The sequence below is a fragment of the Orycteropus afer genome, unplaced genomic scaffold (assembly GCF_000298275.1).
Source record: "Orycteropus afer afer isolate SDZICR_OR568_19922 unplaced genomic scaffold, OryAfe1.0 scaffold00139, whole genome shotgun sequence".
Taxonomy (NCBI): Eukaryota; Metazoa; Chordata; class Mammalia; order Tubulidentata; family Orycteropodidae; genus Orycteropus; species Orycteropus afer.
Genome location: NW_006921726.1, coordinates 6,973,681 through 6,991,018, shown reverse-complemented (window position 1 = coordinate 6,991,018; position 17,338 = coordinate 6,973,681).

The window sequence follows — 17,338 nt, the reverse complement described above, 5'->3', positions numbered from 1 at the left end:
TGTAAATTTTGGTCAATGACATGAGACAAAGTATATGTGAACTGCTGTATGAAAAGTGAATTTACTCTGTAAATCTTCACCCAAGTCAAAATAAAATTAAAAAAAAAAAATCAGTAGTTATGAATGAAGCAATGTAAGGTCTATGATTTGTTTCAAACTGGTATAGGAGAAGAAACCCTGGGTGGTGCAAGAAATTAACGCACTTGGCTGCTCACCAATGTGGAGGGTTCCAATGCACCCAGAAGAGCCTTAGAAGATTATTTCTGAACAAAAATTGTTGAAAATGCTGCAGAGCACAGGACTACTCTGACACACATGGAGTCACCCTGAGTTGTAATTGACTTGACAGGAACTGGTTAATGATGGAGATGGGAAAGTAGATGAAGGTAAAAATGAAACAAGACTGACCATGAGTTGTATCTGAGTAAAGGGGGTTTTCTTATAGTCTATCTACTTTTTATGTGTTTAATATTTTCTGCTATGAAAAAATTAAGAATTTTCAAAACAAAATAAAATAATAAAATGAAAAGTCTTAGAGGCAGCCTGAGAAAATTGGAAGGTGGCACTACTTCCCACTATGGCATGGAAAAAGTACTTAATATTGGGCAAGTCACTTAACTTTCCTGAAGCTTCTGTTTTGCTCTCTCTCAAGATGTTCCAGTGAATGAGGAGGCCACTTCCAGCTCAGAAAACTATGAAAGCATATGTTTAGGAATCAAAGATTAATTGTTAGAAAATGGAAGAATACACAAACTCTCCAGTAACTCCTTTAACACCAAAAAGTTACCCCTCTGGGAATGAAATAAAATACACATAAACTCAACAGGGGAAGAAGGAAAGAATGTTCAGCAGCCCAGCAGAGCATCACAGCTGGGGGTATACTGATGGCCACAAGGTAATGAGGCTTCCATTCCAGAGTTTGTTTTGTTAAAGAACAGTGATTTGACAAGAAAATGTTCTCTCTCAAGAGATCAGTAAGCTTTAAAAGCCTAGGGGGACTAGGAGTTTCAGTCTTAGTTCAACCCAGATTGAGTTTACAAAGTCACTCTGGACACATAGTCAATTTGAATCAGAGGATCAAGAGAATGATTAAATCACAGCAGGAGAAGAGAACAAGCAAATAGGTTAGGCAGGTGAAGCCCCATCCAACCAGAACAAGGCTGCATTTTATTGTTGGAGAGTGCCAGATCTAAACATTCCATAATCTATTCCAGCATGTTTTCACTCAGTGATAAAGTTTTCACTCAGTGATAAAGACGTCTTTCATGTTCAACACAAGGCCAGGTCTCACTGCTGAGTACTTTGTGGATTCAGAGAATAAACAATGTGTAAACTTCACAATTGGCAAGAAAACAATCCAGTAGTTGGAGGCAGAGAACAAGTTATTTTGAGCTTTGTCATAGTTAACTAGCTTCTTCAAGAAAGGCCAATTTTCACAGATGTAGAAGAATACTTATACTCTAAGTGGTTAAAATGGAAGTATTTGTGTCATACTAAGAAGCCTAAAAGTAAAATATCTAGACCAAAAAACCAAACTCACTACCATTGAGTCAATTCCAACTCATAGTGAACCCTCCTTGGATTTCCAAGGCAGTATGGCTACAGAAGTAAATTGCCCAGTCTTCCTTCTGAGGAGTGGCTGGTGGATTTGAACCACCAGCCTTCTAGTTAGCAGTCAAATGCCTTAGGCACTATGCCACCAGAGTTCCCAAGGGTGCAGTGATAGTCATTGTACTTATCAGTCTGATTGACTTTCTGATGACAAGGCTTAATTACCATAGTCTGTTTTCTTATTATATTAACAATGTGCTGCTGAAGACTGAAATTCTGGGTATGCTATACTGATATTAATAGAAAACAAAGCAAAATAATATCCATGATTCTAACTTTGAATATGTCATCAGCTGATAGTAGAAAGAATAACTGCATTTTTTTTTTTTTTAATACCCTTGATGGGCTAAGACCTCTCAAAAGTATCTGCACTATAATGACCTAAATAAAGGGATATAACACCATAGAACCAGGACATACCAAGCAACAAAGCTGGGGTGTGAAAGGAGATCTAAGTCCAAATCTCTTTCATGTATCAGTGATTTATCAGCTTTGCCTGCACATAAAAACTACCTGGAGAGCTTCAAAGAATGCCCAGGCCTCCCCTCTCTGAGATTAGAATTTAATTTGTCTTGAAAGGAGCATCACTATTTTTTATTTTTAAGTTGCCCACATCATCCAGTACAGGTTGAATCATCTACCAGCAGGAAGCTACTCTCTCTCATTCTTCTATTTTGTCTATAAAATGAGGAGATTGACTTGGAATCTCTCTAAGGTGAAGAAGTGGTATAATGGATAAGTTTATAGGCTCTGGAAGCCACCGGCCTGGGTTCAAAGCCCTGCTCTGCTACACATTAACCTTCTGAGGCTCCATTAGTCCATCTATAAAACAGGGATTCTATCAGTTCCTATCAAAAGCAGTGGTGTCATGAATGAAAGATTTAAGTATGTAAAGCATTTACAATGGGTGTTGGTTCCATTGCTAGGTAGGATTCTCACAATCCATGAAGGAGAGTCCCAGGTCCAACTCCCAGCCAATACAACTCATGTGCAGTCATCACTCATCTGTCAGTGCAGGTTTGCAAGTTGTTATGATGTGAACAGGTGTCAGAGCAGCTTCCAGACTAAGACAAACTAGGAAAAAAGGTCTGATCATTTACTTTTGAAAATCAGCCAGTGAAAACCCTGTGGATCCCAGTGGTCTATCCTGTTGTGTGTGGGGTCACCATGAGCTAGAGGCCAACTCAAGGGCAGCTAACAACAGCCACAACAAAAAGCTATGATCAGTGCTTGGCCCCCACCTCCCTGTGAGTCATGGGAAAGGTCAAGGGCAGAGCCTAGCCTTGTCCTACATGTGCTCTGATAGAAAATCACTAGGTCCACAGGCTCCTGATGCTGTTCTTATCTCTTCTTGTGTCTGACCTCCTACTTCTTGCTTCTCTGACCCTCACTGTTTGTTGTGTGTTTCCCAACTACAACTCACCCACTTGGGTTTTTATGCATGTCTTTGCTCTAAATTTTTGCTCCAGCAAGTTTTGGGGGTCATTATTCTATGGTATCTACTTTTCATATGTTTAAAATTTTCCATAGGAAAGAGTTAAAATTTCTAAAAAATAAGATAAAATAATGAGCCTGTATATCCTTTCTAATACATACACCATCTGGTTTCTAAAATGTTTTTCAGTGGTTTCTGACTCACATTATATGTTATAAATGAATAAATATATGATGAAACTTCATAATAATGCCTACTCACCTGGATTTACCATTCAATAATCCAATACTTACTTGAGAATAACCTCTCTGGGAAACTTGTTATTTTTGCTAACATTGTTGTTGTTATGTGCTGTTGAATCAGACCAACTCATAATGACTCCTCCTTGGGTTTCCGAGGCAGTATCACTACGGAAGTAGATTGCCCAACCTTCCTTCTGAGGAGTAGCTGGCGGATTTGAACCACCAGCCTTCTGGTTAGCAGTCAAGTGCCTTAGGCACTATGCTAGAAGAGCTCCTCTCTATTTACTGTGGGTCCCAATAATGCAGATTGATAAATTTAGACATGCATATCTGCTATACATCACTGTCTCCTGTCTCAGTGACGTCACAGGCATTTTTTGCTAAGGGATTCATTAGCTACAAGACTTCAACTCTTTGTGGTGATGTTATCTAGAAGGATATTATCAGACTCTTTATCCTTACCTATGCCATAGTAATGTGCATGAGAGTTGCCGGGAAGTCATCTCAATTCATGGAAACTTTATGTACAACAGAACAAAGCACTGCTAGGTCTTGCACCATCTTCATGACCAATGGTATGCTCAAGTCTATTATTCCAGCCACTGTGTATTGTGAGTACCTTCCACCTACAGGCTTACCTTCCAGCATTATTTCAGGCAATATTCTGTGGTGATCCATATGCTTTTCTTGGTTAATTTTTAGATGTAGTTTGCCAAGCCTTTCTTCTTGGTTCATCTTAGTCTGGAAGCTCCACTGAAACCTGTCCAGTATGGGTGACCCGGCTGGAATTGAAATACCAGTGTAACTTCCAGCACAATACACAAGCCACCACAGTGCAACAAACAGACAGGTGATGGATCATGAAAGTAGTGGTGGATATTTAGGATGTAGAGTAATAACACTGACCATTTATATAATCATATAATGTTAAAAACTAAAAGGACATTACAGATCTTGGTCATCCCTTCATTGTATAGATATGAAAACTGATGTCCAGAAAGTGATTGTAGTAATGTAAAGTCTTTTAGCTATGTTAAACAGCACAAAGACTCTTTCCTGGTTTCAAGTTCATTCACAGTCAGTGGAGGAGGTCATAGAGGAAATGATGAGGGTGGGAGTGAAGTGGGGTGTGCCTCATGTGAGGGTGGAAGAATTGCTTTCAAAAGTATAGATAGCAACTGGCCTATCCTCAGCAGCTTTCTTAAACCAGTGATTTTCAAACTTTAGCATGTATCCAAATTACCTGGAGCATTTGTTAAAACACAGATTTCTGAGCCTTGTTCCCAGAGTATCTGATCAAATGGGTCTGGATTAGAGATTGGAAATTTGCATTTTTGATAATAGGACCACACTTTGAGAACAAGGGTCTTAGGCAAGCCCAATAGAACTCCTGTTCCTGACCCCAATGCTCTTCCCAATTCATCTTATGTTTTCCAGAAGGGTCTTTTATATGGGCATCTGCTAAGTAGGTCTTCTTTCTGCTCATTATCCTTTTCAGTGTTATCCTTCTTTGGGTTATCAGTGAAGCACTTACTATGTTTCTGGTTATGAATGGCACTCTGCTTGGGAAAATGCAGAGGCATCACTGCCGGAGTGGTTGGTCTACACCTTCATGTACAACTGGTGTTAGGAATCTCAGTAGTGGTATTTTACCTCTGCTATGTGGTAGGCCACTCCTCAGAAGGAAGTTTGGACAATCTACTTCCGTAGTGATACTGCCTTGGAAACCCAAGGAGAGGTTGCTATGAGTTGGATCTGACATGACAGGAGTTTTTTTTTTTTTTTTTTTTGTATGTAGTAGGACAGGTAAGCAATAATTTTTGTGACAATCCTCAGCCAAGAAGGGTCATAGGAATGTTTTCATTCTCTTTTGATAATTATTTGTTCTGCTTAGCTCATAAATGGTCCAATTTTGATTCAATATCAGAGGATATTCAAGGAGAAAGGTTACTTATAAAACACATGTATCCACAGTTCCTGTAACACTGATTGAGGACTGTTTTTTCTTGATTGCTTTTCAACCTCTGATTTTATAAGGCAATGACCCAGGTGGAAATGCCTCACCTAACTGATGGGCATGCTGAGTTTACAGAGCATAAGAAATTCCAGGCTAAAAATAAGGGGCACATTGCCCTCAGCATGATATATGGTAATGCATTGGGGCTTGTGTTCCACCAACAGAGAGAGACTCATGTATTTAAATCTGAACAACCATTTTATGATATCCATCCATAGAAAAATATGATGGACATATCTAAGGGCTGTGAAAGGATCTTCTTTTTTCCAGTGCTACAAAAATAACTGCAATAATACATTCAGAATTGATAAAGAAAGGACAAATTCCATATCCTAGGGAGAAAACCCTTTAATGTTATGTAAATTTGCCCTCATTTTGAAACTATTAAACCAATCCCTATTAACAACAAATTCTTCATCACAATCACTTTCACTTGCTGCACATACAGTGTTTAAATCATTACGAAGGCTGTGAGCTTTTTCTTGCACATAGAATCAAGTCAATTCCAACTCATGACAACCCAAAAAAACAGAGTAGAATTTCCCTATAGGGTTCCCAAGGCTGTAAATCTTTACAGAAGCAGATTGCCTCATCTTTCTCCTATGGAGCAACTGGTGAGTTTGAACTGCCAAATATTTTGGTTAGTAGCCCAATGCTTTAACCACTGTACCACAAGTGCTCATTCTTGCACAAAAGTAAAGCTAAATAAGAACTCTATGCACCTGTTCCAACTTACCTACAAATTTGACTTAAAGACTTACTTAGGAATGGATCTCGTTTGTGATGTGGGAATTGCCTGTATTCAAACCCACTGAAGAGAAAAAAATACCAGTCTCCATGCTGTAAATTGAGGGCCTCTTGTGGCTTCCTGATTAAGGCATTCAGCTTTTAACCAAAAGGTCAGTGATTTGAACCCACCAGCCATTCCATAGAATAAAGATAAGGTAGTCTGCTTCCATAAAGATTTACAGCCTTGGAAATCCCATGAGGCAGGTCTACTCTGTCCTATAGGGTCATTATGAGTCAGGACTGAATGACAGTTGGTTTGGCTTGATGTGTCCCATAAATCCACCACCCCTCTGCCAGTTTGTTGCACTGTAGTGTCTCAGGTACTGCTACAGTGCTGGGAACCATGCCACTGGTACTAGCAGGGTCACCCATAATGGACAGGTTTCAGTGGCACTTCCAGACTAGGACTTACTAGAAAGAAAGGCTTGGCAATCTACTTCTGAAAATTAGCCAATGAAAACTTTATAATTCACAACAGAACATTGTTGGATGGACTCAAACATGTCTGTGATCTTGGGGATGATGCTGGACCAGACCAGTTTTGTTCTGTCATACATGGGTCGCTATGAGTCAGAGCTGACTCAATAGCAACTACAATAAGCCACAAATGCTTGAGGATCATAGGACCTGGATAACTTGATTCTGATACTTTTAAACTCTCCTTATTGATGATTGGCTTTACAAATAAATAAATAAATAATAAACCTCTTTTGTCACCTAAAGTCATTTCATTCAATCACCTTGCCCTTTTCCAGCAGTTTGCAGTTGTTGCTGTACACTTGAACAAACAAATGAGGCCACAGGTAAGATCTACTCAGCTGTGTGGTCTGAAAATGAAGTGTCCACTGAAAGCAGGAGGGGTCACTCTCAAAACCAACCTCCTTCTCTTCTCATCCTCTCAAGCCAGCACTTCTACCACATATCATACTCTATCATTCTCTCCCTTTACAGTCTCTAATTTTTTCCAGCTGTGAGCCAATCAGATTGCTAACACCTCTTTCCTGTCTTTTGCAGCGTTATCTAGGGATTCATTATTTAAGGAGCCATTTTAGCCACGCATGTGTGTGTACACCCACAGAATAAAGTTCCTCTTGTGCTGTTGGTATGATGTCAGGGGCAGTTTCTCATTCCCTTCTACAAAGCGTTCCTTCTTCTGATGCAGCAATTAGTCAACTATTAATAAAAAGACATTAGGTTATGCTTATTTATTTTTAAAGAATGACATCATTCCTTGCCTTAATGTCTAGCAGCGGAGCAATTCACAGGCCTTTCCACTTATTACATCATGGGAGCTGATTGAACTTGGCAATTACCTTGCTGTTTTCACAACAGTGTTACCGAGGTGTTGAAAAGGTTGTGAGGTTCTGAATAAACATGTATGTTGCTATGTGTCCTCTAATTTTGCTAAGGGAATTTGTACCTGGTAAAAAGTACCTGCAGAGCTCAGTTCAGAGGGCAAATAGTCTCACTTTATTCTAAGCAAAGCTACAATTCTCTGAGAGGTTAGAATAGACTTGTGTTGATTTCCAATTAGTTTGTTACCCACCAGAGGTCACTGAATAATACATCTGCTAGGGGCTTTGTTTGTGTAGTGCCTAAGGCATTTAACTACTAACCAGAATGCTGGCAGTTCAAATCCACCAGTATTTCCTCAGAAGGAAGGTTGGGCAATCTACTTCTGTAGTGATACTGCCACAGAAACCCAAGGAGGGGTCACTGTGAGTTGGATCTGACTCCATGGCAGTGAGTTTTGTTTTGTTTTGTTTTGTTTTTTAACTAAAAGTTACCAGAACCACTGTCAATTGTTGTCAAGTTGATTCTGGCTCATGATGACCCTTTGTGTGTCAGAGTAGAACTGTGCTTCACAGAGTTTTCAATGACCAATTTTTCAGAGGTAGATTGCTAGGTCTTTCTTCCAAAGAAAGGTGGACTCAGCTTTCTAGGTGGACTCGAACCACTGACCTTGCAGTTGGCAGCTGAGCATGTTAAGCATTTGTACCACTCAGGAATTCCAACTGAAAACTATAAACTTCCCATTTCTAAGATGAGCCATTAGTGGAGAAATGAACAGAAATAGTCTCATAGATTGATAGAATTTTGAAAATAGAAGGGTCTTTCGGGTTCAACGTTAGACAAAGCAGAAGTGACTTCTAAATTAAAGTTGATTAGCACTGTGCAGTTAGCAAATAGGAAGACTGGTTTTCTTTCCACTAGGAGCTCTGGTAGCCTAGTGCCTAAGGTACTTGACTGCTAACCAGAAGGCTGGTGGTTCAAACCCACCAGCCACGCCTTGGAAGGAAAGTTGGGCAATCTACTTCTGTAGTGATATTGCCTTGGAAACCCAAGGAGGGGTTCACTATGAGTCAGGTCTGATTTGACAGCACATAACAACAAAAACAACAACATGTGATACTACTGCTGTCTTAAACATGTTACCTCTTGAAACTAATACAGATTCACTTTCCATAAATGAAACTTGTGATATTTCCCTTGAAATTTTCTGGCTCTTTGTATTGATTAGAGTCCTTAGGTGGAGCAATGATTAACATGATCAGCTGCTAACCAAAGCATTGGTGCTTCAAGTCCACCCAGGGGCACCTCAGAAGAAAGCCTGGCTATCTACCTCTGAAAAAAATCAGTCATTGAAACCCTGTGGATCACAGTTCTAGTCTGATATACATGGGGTCACCATGAGTTAGAATCAAATTGATGGAACTCGTGTAGGTCTCTGACTGCAGCAAATGGTTTGCACTTGTCAACTAACAAAAAGACTGGTAGTTTGAATTTGCCCAGAGGCACTGTAGAAGAAAGGCCGTAAATCTATTTCTGTAGCAAACATTATAGTCACTAAAAACTCTATGGAGTAAAGTTCTGCTCTGATATACAAGGAGTCACAATGAGACAGATTCAACAACAGGTTTTTTTTTTTTTTTTTCCCAATTGTCTGTTGTTGCCAGAGTACTTGAGTGATGAGGATGTCGCCCACATTGAGTAACTTTGTACTCATAATTCAAGCCTCAGTAACAGGACTATTCAAGCCATTGGTGTCAGTGGTCTATTAAAATGGAATCATGTCACCTTTTCCCTTCCCAAAAGAGTCCATATTTTAAAGGCATAGATTAGTTTTCACCAAAAGAATCAATTTCTTTCCTCAACTCTCATTATGGTCAAACACAAAGCAGTGGCTTTATCAATAAAGGGTCTGATTATATCAGTCATTAAGAAGATAATCAGATCTATTGCTCAGTGATGGAATTGCCAAAGGTCTAACTAATTGAATAAAAAGATGTGGCCTTTGACCAAAGCCAGTCAAGGGAAACTTCTTTTTTCATAATCACAGCTTCTGCTTATAATAAGGCCCCACATTGACAAGGTTTAGAATCTGTCCATTGATTTAACCAATATTTATGTGTCCCCACAATCAAGACTCAGATTTGAAACATGATTGAAACTATTTACACAAAGTTGTAAGCATTATGTACCAGGAGCATGCTTAGAAAATTCATCCACCTCAGTAATCTTTCTACTGTTTTCAAAGGTTAGAAAGTTTTGAGTACTTTTGTTTGTTCTTAGGACAGAAAAAGATCATCATGAAATGATAATAAGCGTAGAAATACCACTTTGTTCATGTAATATTTTTTTATTTCTAGCATTTGGGGCAATTTCCCCAAATACAGGCAAACAGGCAAATCTGCTGCAAAAGACCTCTTTAAATTATTTAAGAGCAAAGATGTCACTTTGAAAACTAAGACGTGCCTCACCCAAGCCATAGTGTATCAATAGCCTCACATGATTGTGAAAGCTGGACAATTAATAAGGAAGATAGTGAACTGTGGTGCTGGAGAAGAATATGAAAGTATCATGGACTGCTAGAAGAATGAACAAACCTGTTTTGGAGGAAATAAAGGCAGAATGCTCCTTAGAAGCAAGAATGTCCAGACTTTGTCTCTCGTATTTTGGTCATATTGTCAAAAGGATATCATGCTGAAAGAAAAAGGGGAAGACACTCAGTGAGATGGACTGACACAGTGGCCACAATGGGCTCAAGAATGGCAGTGATTGTGAAGATGGCAAAAGATTGAGCAGTTTTTTATTTTGTTGTTTTGTTTGTTATGAGTCAAAACTGACTTGATGGCACTAATAATAACAACAAGCAAATAACCAAAGACTCCATCATAAAGTGGACCATCAAGTTTGTACATGAATTTCTAAGCAATTCAAATGGATTATATTACTCAGCCACAAATCCCAGGCAGATAGCTTGTCTATCACAAAGTAGAATTAGTTAGAACAATATAGTGGGGAGAGGGACACAAACTCTCTAAACAGCTATCAGCATTACCACAGAATTGTATCATAGGACCATAAAGGTTTTCATTGAAATTACTTGGTGAATGACACCATGTACTGGACGATTTGTGGATTCACTAGAACTTTGTTATGTGAAGAGAAGACCGAGCACTCCAGTATCAGCATTACCTCTAGAATTTTTGGCCCCAATGCAGACCTACTAAATCAGAATCTGTATTTTTAAGAAGATCTCAGGTGACTCATATGCAAGCTAAAGTTAGAGAAGCACTAGTTTAGAAAAGTGTTTCTCAAACTTAGACACACACTGAAATAATGGAGAGTGTAAGAAAAGCATGATGCCTGAGTCCCACCCCACATATTCTGATTTAATTGGTATTTAATTTGATTGGTGCTATGTAGACCTTAGGAGCTCTGGTAGCATAGTGCCTAAGGCATTTTACTGGTAACCAGAAGGCTGATGGTTTAAACCCACCAGCCACTCCTCAGAAGGAAGGTTGGGCAATCTACTTCCATAGTGATATCACCTTGGAAATCCAAGGAGGGGTCACTATGAGTCGGATTCAACTTGATGGCAGTAAGTTTGATTTTTTTTTTTTCCAACAACATAAATAGCAGCTATACACATGGGTCTCACCAGATGGAATACCCAGGAATCATATCAACTACATCTGTGGAAAGAGGCAATGGAGAAGCTTAATATCTTCAGCCAAAACAAGGCCAGGAGCTGACTGTAGAACAGACCATCAACTGCTCATATGCAAGTTCAGATTGAAGCTGAAGACAATGAAAATAAGTCCACAGGAGAAAAAATATGACCTTGATTACATCCCACCTCAATTTAGAAACCATCTGAAGCATAGATTTGACACATTGAACACCAGTGAAAGAAAACCAGAAGAATTGTGGGATGACATCCAGAACATCATACATGAACAAAGCAGAGGTCATTAAAAACACAGGAAAGGAAAAAAAAAAAAAAAAATGGATGTCAGAAGAAATCCTTAAACTTGCTTTTGAACAGAGAGCAGCTAAAGAAAATGGGAACATACTTGGCATTGTCACACTGAAAGAACTGAAGAAAAATTTCAAGCATCAAGTTTCAATATTGAAAGATTCTATGGGTAAAATATTGACGGATGCAAGAATATCAAAAGAAGATGGAAATAATGCAGAGCCACTGTACCAATAATAATTGGTCAATGTTCATCTGTTTCAGGTGGTGACATATGATCAAAAATAAATGATGTTGAAGGAAGAAGTTGAAGCTACACTGAAGGAATTGGTGAAAAACAAGACTCTGGGAATTGACAGAATACCCATTGAGATGTTTCAACAAGTGCATGCCACACTGGAGGCACTTACTCATCTATGCCAAGAAAACTGGAAGCCAGCTATCTGGCCAACTGACAGGAAAAGATCCATATCTGTACCCATTCCAAAGAAAGGTGATCCAACAGAATGTGGAAATCATCAAATGATATCATTAATATCACATGCAAAATCTTGCTGAAGATAATTAAAAAATGGTTGCAGCAATATATTGACAGGAAACTTCCAGAAATGCAAGCTGGATTCAGAAGAGGATGTGGATTGAGGAATATCATTGCTGATGTCAGATGGATCTTGGTTGAATCAGAGAACATCCAAAAGATGTTTACTTGTGTTTTATTGACTATGTGAAAGCATTAGACTGTGTGGATCATAATAAATTATGAATAACATTGAGAAGAATGGGCATTCCAGAACACTTAATTGTGCTCATGAGGAACCTGTACATAGACTAGGAGGCTGTTGTTGAGACAGAATAAGGGGATACTGCATGGTTTAAAATCAGGAAGGGATTGCATCAGAGTTGTATCCTTTCACCATACTTGTTCAATCCATATGCTGAGCAAATAATCCAAGAGCTTGGACTATATGAAGACAAATGCAGCATCAGGATTGAAGGAAGATTCATTAACAAGCTGAGATATGCAGACAATTCAATCTCGTTTGCTGAAAATGAAGGTGACTTCAAGCATTTACTGATGAAGATTAAGGACTGCAGTCTGCAGTGTCAGTTATACCTTACCTTAAAGAAAACAAAAATCCCCAAAACTGGACCAATAAGCAGCATCACAATGAATGGAGAAAAGATTGAAGCTGTCAAAGATTTCATGTGACTTGGTTCCACCATCAACACCAATGCAAGCAGCAGTCAAGAAATCAGATGAAGTATTACACTGGGCAAATCTGCTGCAAAAGACCTCTTTAAAGTGCTGAAGAGCAAAAATGTCTCTTTGAAGACTGTGGTGCACTTGAGCGAAGCCATGGTATTTTCAATTGCCTCTTATGCATTTGAGAGCTGGACAATGAATATGGAAGACTGAATAATTGATGCTTTTGAGTTGGTGAAGAATACTGAAAGTACCATGGACTGCCAAAAGAACTAACAGCTCTGTCCTGGAATAAGTGCAGCCAGAATGCTCTTTGGAAGCAAGAATGGCCAGACTTTGTCTCACCTACTTTGGTCATGTTGTCAGGTGGGACCATTCCCTGGAGAAGGATACCATGCTTGGTAAAGTGGAGGGTCATCAACAAAGGGGAAGATCCTCAGCTAGATGGATTGGCCTAGTGACTGCAAAAACGGGCTCAGGTATAGCAAGGATTGTGAGGCTGGTGCAGGTCCAGGAAGTGTTTCATTCTGTTGTACATAGGGTTGCTGTGAGTCAGAGCCAACTTGACAGCACCTAACAAGAACAACAACATGTGGAGACTTCGACTTGTTTATTTTGGACATGTCATCAGGAAAGACTGATTGCTAGAAAATGACATCATAGTTGGTAAAGCAGAGAGGGTCAGCAAAAATCAGGGAAACTCTCAATGAGATAGATTGGGATCACAACAGTGAATTCAAACATACCAATGATCATGAAAATGACATGGGATCAGGAAACATTTCATTCTGTTATGCATAAGGTCATCATGAGTCGGAACAGACTTAAGAACAACATTTACCAGACACTGTTCTAAGCACTAAATATATAAAGTTAAAAAAAAAAGGCAAAATCTCTACTTCTATGGAATTTTTAATCTAATGTGGAGATAGATAATAGAAAAGTAATAAATAACATACAGTAAACAAGTGATGTGAAGAGATAAAACACATTCATTGTAATAAGTGACAGAGGGTGAAAGGAAATCTGCTTTAGATAGGGTTGGTTATGAAGAAGCCTTCTCTGAGGTGAAATTTGAGCTGAGATATATATATAAAAGATGAGAACATCCAGAAGAACACCTAGGAAAAGCATGCTCCAGACACAGGAAATAGCAAGAATGAATCCCTGAAGCTGGGACAAACTGAGCATGTTCTAAGAACAGAAGTTCAGTGTGGTTAGACCACAGTGAGCATAAGAATGCTTCAAAATGATATTGAAGAAAACAGGCATGGCACCAGATCATGCAAGGCATTTTTGGCCATGCAAAAGGTTTTATATTTTATTGTAAAAAAAATGGAAAGCTAGTAGATGGTTTTGACAGGGAGGTGACATGATTTTGAGGCTCTTTGGAGAATTATTTGTTGTAGCAAAATCAGGAGTCAGGAGATCAATTAGGGAGCTATTGTAGGTGTCCAGGTAAGAGATCATAGTGGCTTCCTGGGGGGATATACATAGAAAAAAATGGATACATCCACAAATGCATACTTGATCAAAAAATTTCTATGCTTTTGTTTACTTCCCACATTTAAAAAGTAATGGATTTTTCCTGTCCAAAACACCTAACATGATATTTGCATTGTGTTTGTTTTTTAGAAGCCTGCTTTTGTCTTTGCCCATCTAGCCAGAACAAATAAATTCTAGTCAACATGGGGTATGAGACCAAGGGAGGTCTGTCCTCTCATTCCTAATGAGGCTTTCACTCTGGTTTGGGTAAAAATTTTCATTCATAAATCTCTTGAGCATTTGTTTTTTCTATTTTTTTTTTTTTCTACCTTTGGTTTTGAAGCCCCTCTAATGATCTTTGTCAATTGTGCAATGCTTTCCATGTGGGTGGAAGGAGAATTCATACTATTTTGAGTGGTTAAGTGCCTTTAAATGATTTAAAATTCTGGGAAGATATTTAACTCTTTGGCAGGGGGATTTGGAGAACATGTTATTTCCAGCTGTGGGTTAGGTACATATTTTGGAGGGAGAAATCCATGGCATTAAGAATATTACAGACTACATCCAGGTGTTTTTAAAAGCTTCAAAAATATCACAGTTAAGAATCTTTCATTGTTCCTTCAAGATGTCACACTTCTCCATGATGAAAATGGATACCATGCACTGTGCTTCTCAAAGGACTCTTGGAATCATTCCAGTAGGCTAGGAGTGGAAAGGTTTTGGAGAACATTAAAAGCAGGAAACTGGAGCAAGAGAGTGTGGCACTTGCAAAGGTGCTAAAGATGAACAGGACTTAACTTTGTAGAGAAAAAAGTCTGGGGTAGGCCATAGAAAATTCTATTCTGGAAGAATGACAGTTATAAAGAATGGGGCCTGGGAGGGGACCTCATAAAGTCATAAACCATTACATTTATGGTGCTAGGTTAAGAAGAGAAAAAAAAACAAGATCATGCCTTTATGACTCAAGTAAAAGAGTTGTTATTGGGACCTGGATGAGCTATCAACTCACAAACGGTTATACTCAACATTATTAAAACTAGGATGTTAGAGAATATGCTTGCTTTTTAAGGTTGACATCCAGAAGGACAATCAGACAACACATTCCTTTGTGCTACTGCCAGAAAGAGGACATGGAGGAGATTGGTCTAAGGGCCATTTCAGACTGAAGACAGAATTAAATCTGCTGGGCTGTGATTCAATTAATAGAAAAGCAATTCAACATAATTGACCCTCAAATAGTTGATTTGGTGACACATGGATAGAGCCTTGACAGCTTAGCAGTGAGATCAGGAAAGGAAATTAATATGTGATTTAAGTAAATTCAAGCACCTGGTATTTTAATAGACTTAGACACTTTCATCTTTTGTTATTGGATTGAATCTGGCCCAGTTGGGAGTTACTGAAAAATTGATTGCAATAAACCAGCCTCCGTGATATGCCACTTTGGGGCTCCAAGCTCCTTCCTGGATCACCTAAGGGAAATGATGCAACGACACACTGGCATGTGCTCATATATTTAACTTACACAAACCAACCTTGTGTTTCTTCCTTAGAGGGTAGGTGTAAAGTGTGATGAATGTCGAAAGTTTTGGAACCAAAAGTAGGACTTAAAAATGTCAGAAAGACATAGGTTGGACATAGTTCAAGAAACACACTTTTAATTAAAGCAAGAAATTGGTCTTAAGCTGGTTTCTTCTGGATCCAGATCTTGCATGCAATCCAACATTTTCACGGCTGCTATGGATGTGAAAGAACTTGGGTTCTTTGCTAAATTCTACTTGGAAACATGTTTTCACTCTTTGGTTTTTAGACTCTGTGCTGCTTTGCCCTATCCTTCCACCACTCCATATGCATGTACAGGATGTGTGCCCTGATATTATATATGTGAAAAAGACTAGGTTTAAATTTTTCATTAGCCTTTTGAATGCAGAAGTAATACATGGACATAAAATTTCAAATATGAACACATAAGAAGTAAAGAGAATTTTTTTTTAATTTAAATGAATATTGTCAAATTCCCTTCCAAAAAGTCTGTGCCAATCTATACTTCCTTTGCCAAGAGTTGATGCCGAGATTTTGGTGTGTCTTAGTCTAAAGTTGGGAGTTAATTGAACGTAGGGTTTGGGGCTTATTTGGTTTTGTTTGCTTCAGAAAATGGAATCACTCATTGTTTTCCAGACCCATTTGTCTCCTTTATGTCCCTCCAAAGCAGTGGGTTCTCAGCCAGTTCTGAGTCCTTATCCTTGACCTTTCCTTGGCCTGGAAGGCTTCCTCACTTCTTCCTAGCTGGCATCTTCTCATCTTTCAAGACTTGGCACAAATGAAACTTCTCCTGAGAGAATTTCCCTCACCATTGTTTTAAAAAAGAAACCCATTCACTCTCAAGTAACTACCTATTATGTTTCTCTAACTAGTTACCTCAAAAACCTTATAGTAATCTGAAATTCCCTTGCTTCTGTCTCCTTCCACCAGTGCCTTAAGATCGGGACCTATGTGTCCTTTACTGAACTCTTTTCCCAACCTGGCCCAGAGACTGACAAAGGGTAAGGATCAATTTGCTGAATTATGGGAGCATATAACAACAACAGGCTCCCTATCATATTCATTGAGGTTATAGGTGGGGGAGGAGAGAGATGAGTGTCTATGATAACTCACAGTGATGATACAACCTCATGCTTACTGATTTCTTGAGATGAGCATGATGTTCCACATGAAATCAGCAGGACAGCAGGAACTTTTTTCTGAGACCAGACACCCTGTTCCCAGCTGCTTTTTGAGCTGGCAAGAATTTCTTCTAGAACCAGGCACCCTTGGTCCCACTGACATTTGGACTGGCAGGAACTTTTTCCTTGTCTGGAGACACTGCCTGCAGACATCTACTGGTCAGCAGGAACTTGGCTAAGATCGGGTACCTTGACCCCATTTACTACCTGAATAGAGCAGGACCAAATATCCTACTTCCTGCCACCAGGTTAGCCCACTGGAACACTGCCCAGGTACCCTACCCCCCCCCCATTTTGTATTTGTTTGTTGTTTTGCTTTTAAATTATTCTTTCTTTCCCCCTCCTTTTTTTTTTTGTTTTGTTTTGTTTTGTTTTGTTTTGTTTCCCTTCCCTGGTTCTTGTTCTTGCTTTTCTTTCCCCTTCCCTTTCCCTGTTTTCCTTCTTTTTTTTTCTTTTTATACTCTTTTAGTTCTTATTTTTCTTTTTCTCTTATTCTTTTCTGCTTTTGCTCCCTCCCCAGCCCAGATGGTTTTTTTAACCTCTTCATCCCTCTTTTATCTTTATTATTA